At 37.5% G+C, this 19,336-nt stretch overlaps 1 long non-coding RNA gene across 1 annotated transcript; it reads left to right on the forward strand.

Moving 5' to 3' along the window:
• Positions 1–12,404: 12,404 nt before the first annotated feature.
• Positions 12,405–18,407, forward strand: LOC128910593 (uncharacterized). The gene is made up of 3 exons (XR_008466783.1): positions 12,405–12,647; positions 13,310–13,366; positions 17,830–18,407. It is a non-coding gene; the product is annotated as an uncharacterized LOC128910593 (long non-coding RNA).
• Positions 18,408–19,336: the final 929 nt, after the last annotated feature.

Raw genomic sequence — 19,336 nt, forward strand, 5'->3', positions numbered from 1 at the left:
TTCTTTCAAGATATCTAGGTCACTATTTTATACTTACTTTATATTTTATCAACCTTTTTTACGGTAAAGTATCACGGAACATCTTCTACATAAGTACTAGTTTTTCAATTTGAAAGCTTCATGAATCCCAAGCACAGCTGGAACATAAGAAGAACTTTGAGCTACTTTTTGTTAAGAACACTGTAAGTAATATTAAAACTGAATATGTGGTTAGAGTTAAGAACAAACAAGGTCCGCAAGGATTGAGGCTGGTATTTAAAACTTATATTTGAGGTAGGCAGAGTGGCAAGTTAGTGCTTTCTATTCTTTTTAGGTACTCGATGAGTCAAAGATGAACCGCACTAGGTATACAGTAAACAAGATTTAATTATTTTTTTTACCTCAGCAAAGCGTGTGCATAATATTGTATTTCATTTTTACATAGTATGTCTTAGATTATGTTTTTTGCTGGGTTCAAGAAAAAGATTCAAAGTAAAGGAATATGCCTTAAAGAAATAACTGGATATCCATATCTTTAGAACGTGATACTGCAGGAGTTCATTTAAATACAATCGAAAGACACATTGGAGAGTGCAAGAACTGAGCAGGTTCCAAACCCACGTGGTTACCTGGGATGCCGTTACAGTTCACTACTGGAGCTGCACCTTTCCCTTCCAGCAAGAAGGCAGCGTAGTTGTGTGTTTCTGCAAAGCTTTAAACTGCCTTCTCGCACCTGGTAACAGTAGTTGGAGTCAAAAAACTTGCACTATCCAGAAAACTTGCAGTGATCCTAAGATACTTAGTGCAAGGGTTGTCTCTTAAGGTCCTGAATACACTGTACGTGATCGATATTTGAACTATATTCCTTTGAGAAGTCAATAATTTCGTTGTACTGAGTCGCATTGCATTTTTATGTTACCTTCTGCCCTTCTAGCGCACAGTGTTGCTACTGGGTTGATTCTGAACTCTCTGTATCTTCCAGTTACTAGTAAATCTGGCAAATTCTTCTTCCTTTTATTAAATAAAAAATTGTACTTAGAGCAATCTATGATTAATCGCATGTGTGATGTTTAGCTCTTCTGTGTCTTTCAAAACTGGGGGATTTTTATGGAAAATTTTCCCTATTTTGATTTCAACTAAATATATTTTGTTTTGCCACTCAAGAGATTATGACAGCCCATTTAAAATGTTCATTGTTTCAGCGAACTGAGTTAAAACTGCCTTAAATCTTGCCTGAGAGAAGGACCTCTGTGGGCGCACAAACCTGATGCAGAAACCTGAAGAAGAGGAACATGGATGGCGAATTTCCATTGCTTTTACTGTGTATCCCAGACTGATCTTTTGGTACGCATCAAAGTGTCACAGTGAATTAGATGTCGTGATGCCAAGCAACGCGCAGGTTAAATATGGGACTAGAAAAATCAGGCTGTGGTCTACCTTTGCCCGGGTCTCCCATTCCTGGACGAGGTGAGGTTCTCACTCGGCACAGCTGCAAACACGGGGTTTGCTTTCTTGGTCTTCCACTCCCCCCGGCTGCGCCTGGGGCATCGCCGCCCTCCAGGGCACCTCTGGGCCCAGGTGAGTCACTTTTCCTTCAGCTCAGCTCCGCCGCTGGCACAGTGTGACACAGCTCTGTGGTGAGGGGACGGGAGGAGCGGGGGGTCCCACCGCGGGGGGACACACTGAGCATTTCACCTTTATTTCTGTCACCTGAAAATTTCAGCTTGTTGCAGACCGCCCTGCGCTTTCCTGACTAACAGTTCTCCTGATTTCAAATAAACCAGTGACCAAACAGAAGCAGGTCCTAATTACCTAGATCCCATTTTTTTTCTCTGATAGATTTTAATGAGTATGAATTGTTACTATTGATTTCCATGGGAACAGGAAAGGGCTTGTGTTATCCAATGCATACCAAAAATTCTATGACAGTTACTGGAAGGCAAAAAGACACACTGACTCTCCTTTAAATTGCAGGATGAAAATTGTGTATTAGAACAATTATGCCTCAGGGTGAATGTGTAAGTATAATGATACTGAAACTTGGCTTCTTTTCAAAATATACAGGTCTGTGACAGTTCTGTGTTGAAAAGCTAGTGATTCACATATGTAAAAAATAGAAGCTGAGCAAAAATGTCAAGGTGTGACAGAGGGCAAACCTAAATTACTTCCAATAAGAAAAAAAACCCCAACGTTCGTTTTGAAGAGAATAATTGCTGAGTTTCCTTCTAGGAATATGTTTATAGCATTAAAATATCATTTATGTATTAGACATAATTGTAAGTTAGATGGAATAAATTTTTTAAAAGGTGCAAGTATGTAAAAACAAGCCTCCCACTCTGCACATTTACCACGCACGGCAACAGGAGAGTAGGAGTTAATGGTCAGTTTTCTTGCTGGAAGAAGATCACCATGGAGTCCCACGGGGATGTATTCATCAGTGATCTGAAAAAGAGAACGCGCACTGAAGTGACACGGTTTGCTAAGTTATTCAGGGTAATGAAGGCAAGGGTAATGATGAAAAAGATGCAGAAGGTGCTCTCAGGGAATGGGTGGTAAAACAGCAGCTCAAGATCCACGTTGATATATGTGGCGTGGTAAACATAGGAAGAAAACCAATTACAATTTAACATGCATAATGGTAGGTAGTGAATTAAGTCTTACACTGGGAATCTTGTTACTGAGTATTGTAAGAAAAGAGTTTCATGAAATTCATCTTAAATTTCCTTTGCAGTCAAAAACCCCGAGTATTTTTAGAAAGAAGAGAGTAAAGCAGAGAGCTTTGTGAGCCATTGTACATACACCTCTGCCATGTCACCTCAGTTTGAACACTGGGTGCTGACCCACTCTGCCCTCTCAAAACACTACAGTAAAATGTGATGCTGTAGGGACAGCACAGTAAAACAAGATACAAAGGAAGGTGACCGGGATAAGGAAAGGTTGGGACAGATTCTGGGCAAGCATTTGGGAAAATTCAGCCATGAAAAATGGGGCAAAGGAGGTGGGAATAAAGTATATACTCAATAAATTGCCTGCACTCCTGTGCTCTTCCAGGGATATCTAGAATTGACCAGTCACACCCACACTGGTTTCTAGACCACACTAAATGCTTCCTTTTTAGCTTACGCCAGTATCGCTGTACTTAGGAAAAGTACGTACCTGCATACTACGCTGTTGAAACATTCTGTTTCTTTTCATAAGGGAAAATGGCCTTTTTATTTGCACAAACATCATCTTTAGATACACTTGCATAGCTGCTACTGAAGTTACTGGCTGACCTCCAAATTCCAGAGAGATAATAAACAACTGGGCACTGGACTGAGTAACAAAGGAATTCATATAAATCCGTAAGTCATGAGTAAATAGCTCAGCCCCCCTTCGGGCCTCAAATCTTGCATCTCGGGCAGTCAGTCATCTATAATAGTTATATTTACTACTTCTACTGTTATCCAATTTACAAATGAACTATACCACTCTGTCACATCCATTTATTTCCTATTTAATTCCTTTCCTTTGGCATTTTCAAACCATTCTGTTCTTTTATTATAGTTTAGTCTAGGAAAAACTGAAGAAAAGAGAGTAAATTACAAATTATTTTTTTTTTACTCTATCTCCATTTTTAAGCGTCTCTTTATCTTTCCCCCCCCACCACCAGATTACTAATACCAGCTGTTACATTTTGTGGAAAATGCGTTTTAAAACAACATGGAATGTGTGCAAGCCGTGGAAATACATGGGTGTGTCTGCTCTCAGGCTTAAAGTGAGCATCCTCTTTATCGCCAGTCAAAGAAAGGTTCAATTATGAAGGGCCAAGATTGATTTTCAGGCCTGGCTGAAACGGTGCTGGTTCAGAAATGTACAGCACTGCTTTGCTTTTCAGCGCGCCTGGTTTGAGGAATGTCTGAAGTAGGTGTGGTAAAAACTAGCCTAAAAAGATAAGCTGAGCTTGTGTTGGCAGTTACTGCTTTTGAAAATCTCTCTCTAAGTCCATGTCAGTATTTTGTTTTGCCATAATGAAGATTTTGTTCAATGTATTGTGCTTATATCTCATGCAATTAACACTGTATTACTTTTTGCTTTTGATTGCATGGGATAATTTCTAAAGGGACACCGTGCTTTGTACTTACGGGTAACCCTTAGGTAATATTTTATTAAACCATCGTACCTGTTTACTGCAAAACAGAGTGTTAGAGTTAATATTACACTTTGTGACCGGATGGTTATGGTTCGTACAGCGGTGATCTGGCCAGAAATTCTGTTCTGCTCCAGCAGAAAATGAGATCTGGGGGAGTTCGCTGTTCTCTGATCTTTTCCACATATGAAAGGAGTATTTAAAAGTATAATGTCTTCCATGGTCTTATTTCATCAATTTGAGGGGAAAAATAATAACAGCGTTAAATGAATTCCTATGCAGAAAATTGCCTAAGGACTCAGGCCCCAAATGGTTTAATTTCAATATAAAATGAGAAATAGCTGCTTTTCACCTATCACAGCAATTTTTCCCTTCAGCTTTTCAATTCTGCCTCTGCATGTTGTGTAGCTTCAAATGTAGTGATATTCTGAGCATGAAAACAAGCTCTCACAGATATTTTGAATCCAAATTTTTATGAATACTCCACTGAAGTTGCCTATTTACACACCAGCCTTTTTCGAGCTTTGCGTTCAAGTCAGCCACTCTCAATCGAGCAAGTGGGGAAATTGGTGTTGATTCATAGTAGATCTATTAATATTGCTTTTATTCAGCTACATTGCCTGCTTAAGCATACATTTATTAGCATGAAACCTTCGAATGAATAAGATATTAATCAGCTGAGCGGTAGGGGGGGGACACCTAAGAAGCATAAGTGTGTAAAAAATACAGGTGCTTGTGTCGCTATTAATTAATAAACCCAGTATAACCCAATCTGACTATTTCTTAAAAAAAATCTTCTGCAGCATCTTAAAGCCAGGTCAGGAACACTAGGAACTTCTTCCACTTGCAATGAAAAACTTCTAAACCAGCCACATTAGATGTTCTAGCAAGCCTGGTTTGAGCTGCAGGTCCTCAGTGGTTTTGGTTTTCCTTGAAAAAGTTTTAAAAAGTCAAAATAGGAAGAATTTAGTCTACTTCATATTGATAAATCACTGCATTATGAACCCTTGCTTTATTTATCAGGATTTGCTACCTCTTTAGCTCACACTTTATTCTCCAGTCTTCTTTTTAATCATTTGTAGTTTGAATCCTACTTAGTATGAAATAATTGCGTGTTATGCCAAAAAGCACTTTGAAGCACTCTCCCAATCACGTATAATTTCCCATATATTTTTTTTTAAAGCTTCTGCATATTCAAACCAGCTGTTTCCAACTCGATATGATATTTAGCAATACAGGCTTTATTAAGTATTTCAATTTAATTCCAGGCTAGCTACTAGAAGGATCCTGGATTTATTTTCCTTTTAAGTCTTCCTTCGGAAACAGCCTTCATGCTCTTCTGACTTTGCAGATAAGAATAGGCCAAGTCGTTCAAATCTGGTAGCAAATATTCAAGACCAAGGACATACGTAAAATATAACACAACAGGCCCCTCTCCTGTAAGCACAGGATCAGCTACAACTACTACAGCTTGGATAGATTCCAAGGATCATGTATTACTTAAAATAAACAGCTGCCCTTACGCAGCACAACTGACCCACCGACAGACAAAAATAACATCCGCACGATGCCAGAACTTGAACTCTGGAAGCATCACACATGAGGTGAAATGGTACTGCTTTATTTTTGATTCCAAAGTTGCATGCTCTTTTAAATAAGATTAAAACATGACATTCAAAGCATAAGGGCTAAATAATTTCAACCGATGTGCAGTTACTAAGAACTAGAGAATATTACCTTCCAATCTTGCATGAGAAAGCAAGGAGAGTCCTTTCAGAATAGCAGAAAAAAGTATTTGTATACTCAAAGGGGACCCGTGTGCTTCCCCAGCTGATGAAAGGGAGAGGAAGGTCACTCCTTATGCAAGGTGTTGACTCTCGAAGACAATAGCGGTAGCTTATTACGAGTGAAAAACATTCTGATTTGACCAAGGTCATGCAGAACAGCTCATTTTGTTTTTTCCAGAAAAAAAGATTTTACTTATTATGCTACATATCACATGATTTAGATCTTTTCAACTTTGTGCCAAGCGTGCTGATGATCTTTAAGGTCCCTTCCAACCCAAACCATTCGATGTTTCTTAGGCTGTATTTTCTACTGCAATACACTTATTTGTAGAAATTTCTTTAAGAAAGAAATGTCCTTGTCTTTTTCACAGCAGGATCATCTTCACTGAAAAAAAGCCCTTGGACGTATTAAAGACGACTTTCTTCTCCGTAAGACTAAGGTAAACATTCCACTCCTCTGCTTTCACATCGTTAATAATAATTGGTTAGGGGGAATATATGAAGAACTTCATTTTGTAGTTCTGTAGCTCTTGGATTATGCTTTGTGGAGTCCCGAATGCCTAATGACCTCTTCTTTTTCGTCAACAGACTGAGTTTGCGTACGTTGTATTGGTTCATGAGCTTACATAAATTGCACTGCATTGTGGAACGACACGAGAGCATGCTTTTTTAGGAACTCTGAAATAACAGAAGCAAATGTGGACCTTTAACCGTAGAGCAAACACTTAAACAAAGAAACTATGCAGTCTTCAGTTTACTGAGTCAGCACTACGTGAATTCTAGTTTCTTGTTTCTTATACAAGTCTTTAACTTACTTCTATGTTATGTGTGTAGCTCATCAAACTAAATTACGGTAAGATGTGATTAGAACTCATTTGCTCATCCCTACACACAGATTTGCCAAATGTGAGGACTAGGCAATGCCAAATCAGTGTCGTGTCTGTGGTAAGAAGTGGCGACGGTAGGAACCGGGTGTGAAATCATGGCGTTCGTCCAAGCTATGCCTGAGGATGCCACCCGACTTTCCACACCCTGCTTTGAGGTAGGCACAAAGGGTCCCCTCCATGAGCAACTTCAGACCATCTCTCCAGAGATTATTGTATGTTGTTGTCACTTCTCTGCACGGTGGCAGCACCAGCACTGTTGCAGAGCTTGTGCTGGAAGAGTGGCCACGGGGGTCTCCTGGTTCCCGCTTCTCCTTCACTCCAGCTTCCCAGATGACTGAAATCCCTGAGGACACTGCTGACTCCTGGTAATTGTCACCTTTGCATTATGAACAAAGAGTTGCGACTTTGATGATAACGATATTTTCTTTGGGATCTCATTAAAGACCGTGTAAGCTGGGAGTTAGCCCGAAATAAGATCCCAAACATATTATCTGTGGTGAAAATCACCTTATTTTCTTGAGTTTTTCCTGTGCTGGAATGCTTTTCGTATCATAACTGAAACTTTGTCACAGATTCCTTTTACAAGACGTTTAACAATACCATACGCTTCAGCTGAGCCCTTTTATGGCAGATATAAGGTGTTATACATAATCTTCTTAGGAGCTTTGCATGCACTGCCTTATACAGGCAGAATAATAATAAAGTTACGTTGACTTGCTCGCCAAGAAAGAAAAAGTTACTGCAGCAAATTAAATATTCTCCTAAACAAGCATTTAATTAACAAAACAAGATACAGTAGTTATTGTTGGTCAATTAGAGATGTAATAATTACTCCTGATTAGCTGACGAGAACAGGATAAGTAGGCACTTACCATAAAAAACTAAAGTGCAAGTAAAAGCAACTAAAGCATATATTATGTTGAAACAAGTAAGTGGTAACTGAAGTACACCATCAAGTCTTGTGTTCATCCTTTCAAGTACACATTAATTTTTTTTTTAAAAGTCAGTATAGAATGGTAATGTAGAGCTATTATTATAATATGTGTTACATGTAATCAGTATATATAAAACTGTAATGCTATGTTCTTAGTATAGAATAGGAAAGAGCCTCTCTCTCACTCTTCACTTTCAGTTGCCCCAATTTCTGTAAAAACAAGAAAAAATTGGGCTTCCAGATTGTGTCAGATTCTTCTCAGAGAGAAATTCAGGCTCAAATGGGGATATATTTTCTAAAGAATTTTATTTTTAAAATTCATTAGAACTGGGGAAACAACTTACAAAAATTACCATATTCAAGAATGTCTGTCCTTATTCTGTTCATAAATTATTTCCAAACAGACTGAAATTAAGGAATTCATTCTTACTCAAAATTACTCAAAAATAGATTGTGCAAAGATAGACTAGCTGTTCGCTAGCTCTTTTTATAACACTTACCTAAATCATATTCCATTGTTCCTTACTTTGATTAGATCACTAAAATATTTATAAATCTGTACAAGGATAATCAAAGACTTTCTAGTGCTGAGTTCTTGAGGCTATCACTGAGACGCAGGGACTAACAAATCCATCCATTAATGAAAAATAAATTTGATTAGCAAATATTTAATCACATGTCATTGACAGTAACTTAACCTCTCCCTTTTGACAGGAAAGGGTGCCTCTATTAGGCACAAAGTAATTTTTATAATATTTCAAATAATTTAAAGGGAGACACTGACTCTGGACTGCACTGCAGTATATTATTTTTTTTTGTCGCTCAGCTGCTGTAAAGAGATTACAAAATAAACTCCATCTGCTCCAAGGGATAGCTTTAAAGCATGTTCAGAAGCGAATAAGTACTTTACACTTCTTCTAAGGCTTGGTTTCCAGGGATCAGATTAGGGGTGAAAGTGCTCATAGCCAGAGTGCTTTTATAGCTTTGGGGTCACGGTGCAGCCTACGCACAGGAGGTTTTTTAGCAGCCGTACAACTTAGATGAGGAGCATGGACCCTTCCCAGGGACCAGTTTCTCCCACTGAAGAAGGGTGCCACCTGCGTTTCTTTGAAGGCATTAAACGTCCTTATCTCTATAACCACTGCTCCCCGCCCCTCTTGCTGCTGTGCTGGGACCCATCTTTCCATAGTTTAGTCCTGAACTGCACAGGGGAACCGATGCCTTAAAAAAACAATACCAAAAAGTGGTGGTCTGCTTTTTGGTTGTGGGGTTTGTTTTTTTTTTGGTGTGTTTCCCCCCCCGCCTCCAGGGGGGATCACTTACCACCTTTAAACCAAGTATTTCTTTATTCTCTGCCATAATGTCTAAAATTAAAATATTTAAAAATAACAGATGCGTGTATTAGATTTCTGTTTTTAGAACAAGTTATGTACTTTTTAGAAGTAATCATATTTCCACTGTCATACATGTTAAGATAGACACGCAAAAATATTTTCTAACCGTAGCCAAGTCGTCTTTTTAAATGAGGTTCAGATCATTTTCTTATTTAATTATTCTTAGTTTAATTGAAATGTTCAGTATAATTATGTAGATCAAATAATGACCGTGAACCTGTGAAGTGATGGATTCTGAATCCTAACATCAGGTCCATCTATTGTTTTACTATTTTCCATTTATCACGGGCAACTTAAGAGGGAAGCCATTGATTATACAGCTCTTCCAGTTCTCCAAGTCCTCTAAAGATGCTCATCCCTTTTTCCTTTCTGAAGCTGCAACTTAAGAGCCAATGTTCAATTTATGCAGTTGTTGTAGTCCCACCATGGGAATACAGAGCACCACAAGTTCTTTATAATGATTATCATTTCATTGGTATGGAAAATGATGCGTTTAGACCTCATTGATTAGATACTGTCCTTATTTATCACCTTCTTTAAGTAATTGTACTGAAAGGCTCCAGGGAAGTTAAGCTAGTGAAAGGTCACTATTGCGTACAACTAATTTTATTTTCCTACCAGGAAACGAAAGGCTCCTGCTTTCTCCTGATGGTGGTAGGATGCAAAAAAAATCATTCCATTATACATTCGTTACCTGCGTAACAATCACCTTGGGTAAATACGCACAAATTATTTTTTCTTTTTTTTCTTTTTCTCTTTTTTTTTTTTTTTTAACTTAAGCATCTTTAGTCCTTAAATTCATAGGAGTCCAAAGCACAGACTCAAACGTCTGACTCTTTTTGAGTGTTATTTTGCAGCACTTGGTTACATCTTGGCAAGAAATGTTACAATGCTAGCTTATTTTCCATTGTTTTTTTAACTTTATTTCTTAATCATGTCTAGACCACAAATTTGATGAAAGCAGAAATGTGAAATGGGCAACTATGAATGGAGAGTTTAGGTCTACATTCTGCTGCACTCTAGGACTGGACAGAAGTCAGGAATCCCTTCAATGATTGCTTCATGTTACGGGCAGTAAAATCTTACCCTGGGAATTTGGAAGCTCAAGAGAATAATATGATCTCAGAATATGTTCTTTAGCATGGTTTAGAAAATGAAACCTTTTGTATTTATTATGTAGATTGGCTCCAGCTGGTTTTCCCCATAAACTGCATTTTGAACATGAGAACCAGAAGGTTGCTGAACCTTCCAGTATCCCTGTTTCTTTATTGCATCTTTTGAAATTGTTTTCAGAAATACCTGGGGTGCAGTTTTTGCTAATTAATTTTTTAACCTTAGAGATATAGATTATCTTGCCTACAGATCCATTCAGTTTTAATTCCAAATAAAAGGTATGCATACAAATGTTTGTAGAAGTGAAGTGTAGTTATTTCAACAGACTTGGAGACAACTCTTAAAAATATGGAACACCCTTTTACTGCAGAAGTCGGTGGATCCAATAGTGACTTACACCGGCGCTGCTTAATCCCCCTCACAACAAAGGCACTTTCAGCACAACTGCTCTGCAGCAAAAATATCTTTGGCAAAAGTCTGATGGCATAGAACTTTCATAACTCTTAAAAAAGAAAAACCTTTCTCCATAAAGCCGATAGGGCTACCTGGACAATCTCAACCTGCTGTTGGCGACTAAAATGAGTAGGATCAACTTTTGTGTTTCTCTGGCCTTTAATTGTTGGATCAGCCGGCATTGAGCATCGCCAGAATCCAAGGTCACTTTCTCGCTGCGCTTTTCATCTGAGCAAACTTGGCTACGATGGGCAAGAGCCTGGACCAATATATACTGATATGAGAAATCAATCCTTAATTCAGCAATAATAGCTAATTAAACATTGGTCATTTAAATAGATAGTCAGAAGGAACATTTTCCTAATTAATGTCCTGGCAAGAAAACTCTCTCAAGGAATGCCAGATTTATGTATTTTGAATGCGTGTTATATGTATGTAATTTGTTAATGTGACTCTGGAGAAACTTGACATCAGAAACTCTAGAAAAGTGGTCTGTGCTTTAAAATGTTTAGCCTAATGGAAGTTGGAGCGCTTAAAAAAACAGATGGGAGAAAACTGAAGGGAAACCATGAAGAAAAGTACATTCAATTTCTAAGGTTCCAGCACTTTAGAAATACTGGAACACACATTGAAATCTTCATAGTTTTAAAATCATATCCAACAATCCCAATATAACTGCTTGTTGAAACGCAAATTTAAGTTAACCTTATATTTACTAAAAAGCAAAGAAAACCAACCCCAACGTTTATATATTACCATGGCCGTAGAAAGGTTAGTATGTCAGAAGAGAGACACCAAGTCTAATGATCTTCTAAGTGTTATAAAGCACAGTCATTTTGCATTTTTTGATTAATTCAATAAGTGTATTACTATGTAAGCAATTTTCTTGACATAAATCCAATATTTTCTTGTGTAACCTGGATTTTCCACAGTGAAGGTGTCCAAACCATAGAGCGTATCTAGTGCAATGGTAGGATATAACGGTATTTGAGTATTCATTATCATCAATATTATTATTACTATTAGCAGTAGATTAAAAACCCCATATGCTCAATTTCTGTCATTATTGATAGCTATTAAATAAATAACAGCAAGGGTCTGCTGTGTTGGCTTTTTTTTTAACAGTGCCTGTTCTTTAACTCTGTCTTCCTGAAAAAAATGTATGGATGTATTGCAGCAGTCTGGTCATTCATATAAAATTGGAAGCAACTTTCTTTCCAAATTCAGAGTGATGACACAAAAATAAATTCTGCTTGTGTGCTCTTCCACAGGAAGGTGGACGTTTTGGCTAATGTTGCTGTTATTCTGTGATTCCCAAAGGATTTTTCTTTAGAAGTCGGGCTTTTGGAGTGATAGTTAGCCATGACAGCTACAGAGTGTTCTTGGATAACTCAGGTTTTTGTAGGAAGACCTGTCAGAAGCCAGACAGGCTGAAGTATTTCACAAGCTGTCCATGTTTAGTAGAGAATTCGGGTAGTAGTCATAAAATTTATAGTTGAGAATAAGCAACCTGCTGCATAGTCTCGTGTTATTTTAGTTTTAGTTCACAGAAGAAAGACATTATTTTCAGTTGTATTTTGAAGAGATCAGAAACCAATAAAAAAAGACAATAACATCCTTTTATACATTATAAATTCCCTTTTTTGTTTTTTTGAGGGGGATAGAAGAGGGAGAATGTGTGACTCCTTTGTGCACTTACAGATTTTGAGCACCGCTGTAGCTCTTTCAGGTACCACGCTGGACGAAACTGCGCTGAGACAGAGACACAGAATATGTTTTTTTCAGCAGGAACGATGAGGCGATGTCTCATCTGGTACGTGACTCAAAGCAACTTCAACCCTGAAGTCAGATTCCCCTCCGGAGTTGAATGAGGTTGCTCAGGGCCTGGCCCAGTTGCAATCTCGGATGCGTGTTCCAGCCTCTGTACACAACTCAATGGCTTTCCACCTCATCAGCAACCGGTCTGCACAGGTGCGTGGGGATACTACCGCATCCCACGCGCAAGGCTCTGTGTTTTCCTTTATTGAGCTTCATGAGGTTTTTCCATCTTGTCAAGTTCCCTTTGAATGGCAGCTTTACCCTGCAGCTTCTCAGCCTTTCTCCTGATTTAAATAATTTTATATTTCACCTTTTATTTAAAGTCTTCATAGACTATTTTGTGAAGAAGGGTATCCTAAGAAGTATTCAGGAAACAAGGAAACTGTAGCACGGAGATGCAGCATGAAATGTCCAAGGTGACTGAACTTTGGTGATTGTACTGCGCAGTCAAAATGGAAATGAATAATAGTTTTTATATGCCTTTTCTGGTCAAAAAATGTACTAAAAATCAGTATGTGAAGTCTGAACTTACGGCTTTTAGGCAAAAACTCCATTCAAATACCATTGTAGAACAGTCAATGACAAAAATGTGATAGCGAGGTAAAAGAAACGCAGAACACAGATCTGGAATGGAAACCTGGGGAGGAACATCATGACCGAGTCACAAACTGTGTATTTATTACCTTCTTAGATATTATTCTCTTAGTGACTTATTAATATGTAACGTGTGTATGTCAGTATCAGTAGAGATTCCACAAATAAAAACTTTTAGATAATAGAAAATATTTTTAAATGTAGCTCCTTTTTTCTTTTAGGTGCCTGAGTTTGAGTGCCTGAACTGCAGCAACTTCAAAGGAGCTAATTTTCAGTGGGTAAGTTGGCAGGTTTTTTTCTGTATATCAGACCTTTTGACACTTCCCCTTAGGCCAAGTAAAGCAAACAAAATTTATTAATAAAAATCTAACTTTGTATTTAGTCAAGTACATGTATTTATCAACATAATTCTACTTCTACATAGACCTATGAGAAAGTCCGTTCTTTTTAGATTTGCTTTTTAAGCAACTGTAAAGTCTTCTATTTAGATCCTCTTTCACACAGGAATATTGGAAAGTTTACTTATAATCCAGTTAAACACCAATTAAAAAACAGTAATTAACAAGCAACAGTAATAACAGGCTAATAATGAACTAGTTATATTCGTGATGAAAAAATGAGAAGAGCAATGCTGCCAATTTGAGTACCGGATATTGAATAACTTTAGATAAAATCCTCCAGTGACAGGTTTGAAAGAAATGCACTGAACACTTAAACCTACAATTTAAGGTGAAAACCACAGCAATCAAAATTGTCATTAAGTGTAACTTTTATGGAACCTGAAGTTCTCTTTTATTCTCTATAGACTCATATATAAATAAATTCTGCAAATCTGTACTGATGAGAGAAGGCGATGTACTATGTTCTATAGTTAAAGCGCTTATGCAAATACATGTTACATCTAGGAGACATGATACTGCTGCAGTACTTGCAATATATCACACTAACGCATATGGACATACACAAAACGTAGGATAAATGAGTCATTGAAACATAAAAATGGTGCTAGCTGTAAATGATGCATTAGTGTGCTCTTCAAACATAAGAATGTGTGGCTTCATCGACATTAAAGGGAGAAGGGAGCATTACATAATTTAGCTTCAACTCTTCTTTACCAAAGGTGTTACATTTCACCTACTGCCAGGTATCCTGCCCAAAGGAACAGAGAATCTCTATTTTCATCTGTCTCATAGTTAATCATTTTCACTGCTTACAAATGTATATATACATGAGTATATCCTTATAGTCTCCAACAAGCCAGTCTGAAGTCATTAGATCAAAATCATCTCAGCTAGTTCAGCCGTATGAGGCAATCATACTTTTGTTTGTGTGGTACGCCGGTGTTCAATGCACCTTTCTCCAAGAGATAAAAAAGAACCTTTCAGAATTCAGTATTTTCCTGTTCCTCACATGTAATTCTACAATCAGGTTTTCCCCAATGCTTCTTCTGGAAAGACAAAGAGACTGAGATCTTTTTCCTAACTATAAAAAATTTGTTTAGTGATTGTGACTTCTCATTTTCATAGTTTCATAATTTTCATAATGGCTCCCGTCCGTTATTTCTGAGTTTAGAAGACAGTAAAATAGCTTTATTTTAATGTCATTTTTCCATACCTAAGTTTGTTTATCCAATATAATCCCCACGATAGACTTCTGTCCTTGGAAACCACAGCTCTGTCCCCTGTGCTGTAGGTAGGACTCAGATTTCTTTCCATTAGATGAAAACCATTGCACTTTCTTCTTTTAAAGCTCATTTTGCTGGAATAAGCCCATCAAGGTTTGAAGGGATTTTTAAGGAAGACACAAATGCTTTCTACTAATACTCCAAACCCAGAGAGCAGCAAAACGGAAGCTGTGCAGGTCTGCTCAATAAGCTAATGAACGCTGCTGAGAGTTCAAACACACTTGTTAGGCTGACTGCATCTGCACGCCTTTGGAATCAGAGCTAGCGCGTGTCTGGCTGCCTCAGAGCAGAGCCAAACCCAACAGAAGTCAAATAAATCTAACTGTTGTAATCCAGATCATTCCAGATAAATGCGAGGCCTGATTATAATTATCTACCACTCAACCAATCTTTGCATCAGCCACAAACTTTATCAGCAGTGATTTTGTGCTTACTTCCAAATCATTGCTCAAAATATTGAGCAGAATTTATCCTAGAGTCCTGTAGCGGAGGCCTGTATCACTCCACTACAGACAGCACCATATGTTTAAAGTGCTTGACTCAAATTACTTAAGAAACATGCACCTATAGATGTATACAGGTTAGAAGCATATATACGTATATATGGTTGGAAGCATTCTCTAATAGCAAGAGATGCTCCTAGACAACTAATTATAATTCACCTATAATTTAGACAAATCACATCTAGTAACTGTATACAAAGCTTACCAAAAACGTGCCACAGGTTTTACCATTAAAAGGCTGTGAAAACAGCTTGCCACACGTGGGAGTCGCACAGGACAAAGAGACACACTCATACTACAGAGTTAAAATTCTTGTCCTGAAAGTAAGGAAGTCTGCATACCTGGTTATTTAAAACTAGTAGCCTGGATTCTGGCATCCATGTGAAAGTCTGAAATGGACAACATGAGTGATTTTATATTCTTTAGGATCACTCCAATTTATAAGTCTCGAGCAACGACTGGATCCTTAGAAGACTGCCGAAATACCATGTACTCTGGTCACTCCTCCCCCCTCCCCCTGGACACTCTTTTCTTTGAGATAATTAAAATACTTGTTTATCACTCGGGTCTTCAATTATGCAGTGAGTATCCCCAGCTGGCCACTTAATCCAGTTTTGGGTTTGTTTTCACCAGTAGTACAGCATAAAAGTACCTTTTATGCAGCTGTATCTTGACTATACTTTTCAGAAAATCAATTAAGTATTATTTGCTAATTTCATTACTACTGTCTAACTGATGACTTCACAGTTTTTATAGTGTATTAAGAATATGCACCAAAATCAAATCTCTGCATAAAAAAAAAGTCCTGGTCCAAAATGCAGCTGGAAGAGTAATGGGAAATAATGGCTGTTTTGTTTATTTTTGGCTCTAGACATTTCTGGCTTTAAATATCTATCTAAGAACTGTCTTTTGTCTTCAGATGTAGCACCAATAGAGAAATATGGAGTGTTCCAAGGGTAGCTCCTCCGACTTAAGTTTTCTTGCACCGGTTTAAATTTTCAATGGCAGTGCCTAGAGGACGTGGAGGGATAAGAATATCATTAGCTCAGTAAATCAGATCACATTAGAGTGACCCGGCTGTCCTAATTTTAAAGGTTATTTTAATTTTATGTAAATCTGTAGCTGCCATTCAGAAAAAAATCTGCATAATATGCCTTGCATTTTAGTTTTACTTGTCATCCACTTTTGTACATGAACATGAGTTAACTTATTTTTTTGCGTCTTCTGGTACACCAGTGTCTTCTCAAGTGAAACTTGAAGAACTTAATTAAAACTGAAGAGGCTTGTCTCTCCCCTCCTTATGAGACGCAAACTTGTAACTTTCCATTCTTTCTTCTTTTTCTTCACCAAACAACTTTCAGAATTATGTGCAGCTAGAACAGAAAAAGCTGACTGCTTCTTATCTACGGGAAGAATAATCTGAACCAAGGAAAATATTCAAATGCTTAGGCTAGACTCTGACCCCAATACTCCTCATATTAGCGAAGGGTTATTCACCTTATTAAAATTAATCCCATGTTCATGTCACTACCTGCCCCAGAAGGCATTTCTTTATTTTAATATTTATTATATTTCATATTCTGTACTTTTAATTAAATTTTATCTTTAATAAATCCCTTTTTGCTTTGTTTCACCCCCTTCTGTGATTCACTAGAGAAGGTGCACGATAGGGACTCTAATTTCCTGATTGGTTAAGCCTACTTCCAGAACAAATCTCTAAAACGGAATGACCACATTTTATATGCTACCCGAAAGTCAAAGAGAAGAGAATCAACGTAAGAAAATGCTCCCTCCTCAACACCAGCAGATGATATCCTCTGTTTGTACTTCCAAGTTATTTTTTACTGTTTAAGGCTGGCACTGGCCCTGGCTGAAAAAAATACCAGAACACGTTCTTTGAAAATCATCTACTGGTCCTTTCCCTGTTTGGTAAAATAACGATTTTTCATGGGAAGACATGAACATATGCAAAAGAAGCATATGCTTTTTTGTTTTAAACAGAGGACAAGAATTTAAGGAGGCACGAATTTTCACAGATATTGCCACATGGTAGCATGTATGAAATTCATTACATCCAGCCTCAGCTGTGTAAGAACTAGACATCTCCTCTCAGTGGGTCCCCTCAGCCTTCTAATCAATGCATAGAGGGTACAAAAGGGTAATAAAATAAGGCTGGAAGCCTCTATAAGACAGTTTACCTTTTGTAAAACTCTGACTACCTTCAGTAATGCTAAATATCCAAAATATTTTCCATATAATAGAATTATTTCAGTTAGTTCTGAAGTATTTGAATAATATGGATTTTAATCGTTACTGGATTTTAAATGTCCTGAGTATCTCATTTATTTTCACATCACGCTCTTAAATTGTTAAACCTTCCTGTCCTTTCACACCTTTGTTTTGACTAGGAACATGGTGATAATGAAGTCCTCACAACAGCAGCATCACGTTAATCTTTTATCTGTTGCTGTTGATTCTGGACTTTACCATTTTATAGTCCTTTTTAGTTTAACTCTCACAATGACTTTGTTCATTGTTCTCGTTTTATGTTCAGCAAGACTCGTCAGGAGATGAAAAAAACCTTGAAGCGTCAGAAACATCACAGAGACTGTCAATTAATATCTCCTTAATAAAGAAAACAACAACAAAATGAACAAACAAACAAGGAAAATAGGCTAAGTGGAAAGGTGTTAATTGAGGAAGATCTGAAAGGCTTGAAAGAGATGAACATAAAGTATTAAGAAAGAGTGAGTTTCTCCTGTGAATTCATCTGCTTGGAGGTTTGAGGAATTGGTCCTGCGCAGCTGGGATGCTGGGAAACAACATGAAGAATGCGGGCACAAGCAAAATCAGCAGAACTGGGAAAGAGAGCAGATGGACAGTCGGGATTCTGGGTTAGTGTAGATGGAACAGACACTCAGTTGAAAACTTCTCCTTTTCAGATATTGTTGGAAAAAAATATTGCAGTCATTTCTACTAGCTGAACACCAAGCCAGTGACCTGAAGTGAAGAAAAAAATAATCAACATTCAAGACTCCTGCTTTTCTTGAAGGGTTTGGTGTGAGGGATGTACAGCACGTCTCAGGTTCTTGGAACCCACTCTCCCATATTGGTCACTAAAAATTTTACATTGTTCCCTTGACCTAGCTATCTTAAATGACAAAATGGATGAACAAAATCTGAAGACTAATTTAGTTTGCATTTTTTTTGGTTAGGGTTTTTTTGGTTTGGTTTGGGTTTGGTTTTTTTTTTGAGAATGACCAGGAGAGTTGGGAAAATTGGAAAAGGAGGAGGGAGGAAAAAAAAAAGAGGGAGAGACAGAATCCTTCACATGTAAGTCACATCTATTTAAAATCCAGTTAGGACAACCAGTGATAAAAATGAATTGCTGTGTGGTGACTTTCAAGAAACGATGTGTCCGACGGAGATTACAGGTGAAAGAAAAATAGTCAAACTAGACCTGTGACTGCTGCATTACTGGCCCTCGTAGAGTGTTCTAATTAATTAAAGGAATTCATTTTGTTAAGGAACTTCTTTCACACTGTTGTGTAGGTCTAGCTATGATTAAGTAATAAAACGTATCAACAAAATATGATGGTAATGTTGATGCACTATGTTTAAGAGAAATTTTAGTTTCAGTCTCCTGTATGATTGCCATTATTAGCATAATCATCTAGTATTGTCTGTTATTTTTCCTCTTAGTTTCACTAAAGCAAAAAAAGTGTAATGATCTTGGGATATTAGTATTTTTAAAGCTTTTTTTTTTTAGTCTTAAAGATTTTTATAAGATGGAAAAGACTAGCTGAAATTGGCATGGGGAAAAAAAAAAGCATGATTTATTTTTATTTAGAGCTGGCCTCTTGGGCTGGGTATGGGCATTTCAGCTGAATGGAGAAAATCTTGCAGTTCCAGTCTCGTGCTTTCTCTGTCTTTGCGTATTTTAATTTCTATTGCTGTCAGGTTAAAGCATTTTATCAAAAGTGAATTGCCTGAACTAAAAAAATAAAAACAAAAACAAAAACAACAGCAAAACCTAGACCTTCTTCATTAACCATAGTGGA

This window comes from Rissa tridactyla, chromosome 5 (genome assembly GCF_028500815.1).
Source record: "Rissa tridactyla isolate bRisTri1 chromosome 5, bRisTri1.patW.cur.20221130, whole genome shotgun sequence".
Taxonomy (NCBI): domain Eukaryota; kingdom Metazoa; phylum Chordata; class Aves; order Charadriiformes; family Laridae; genus Rissa; species Rissa tridactyla.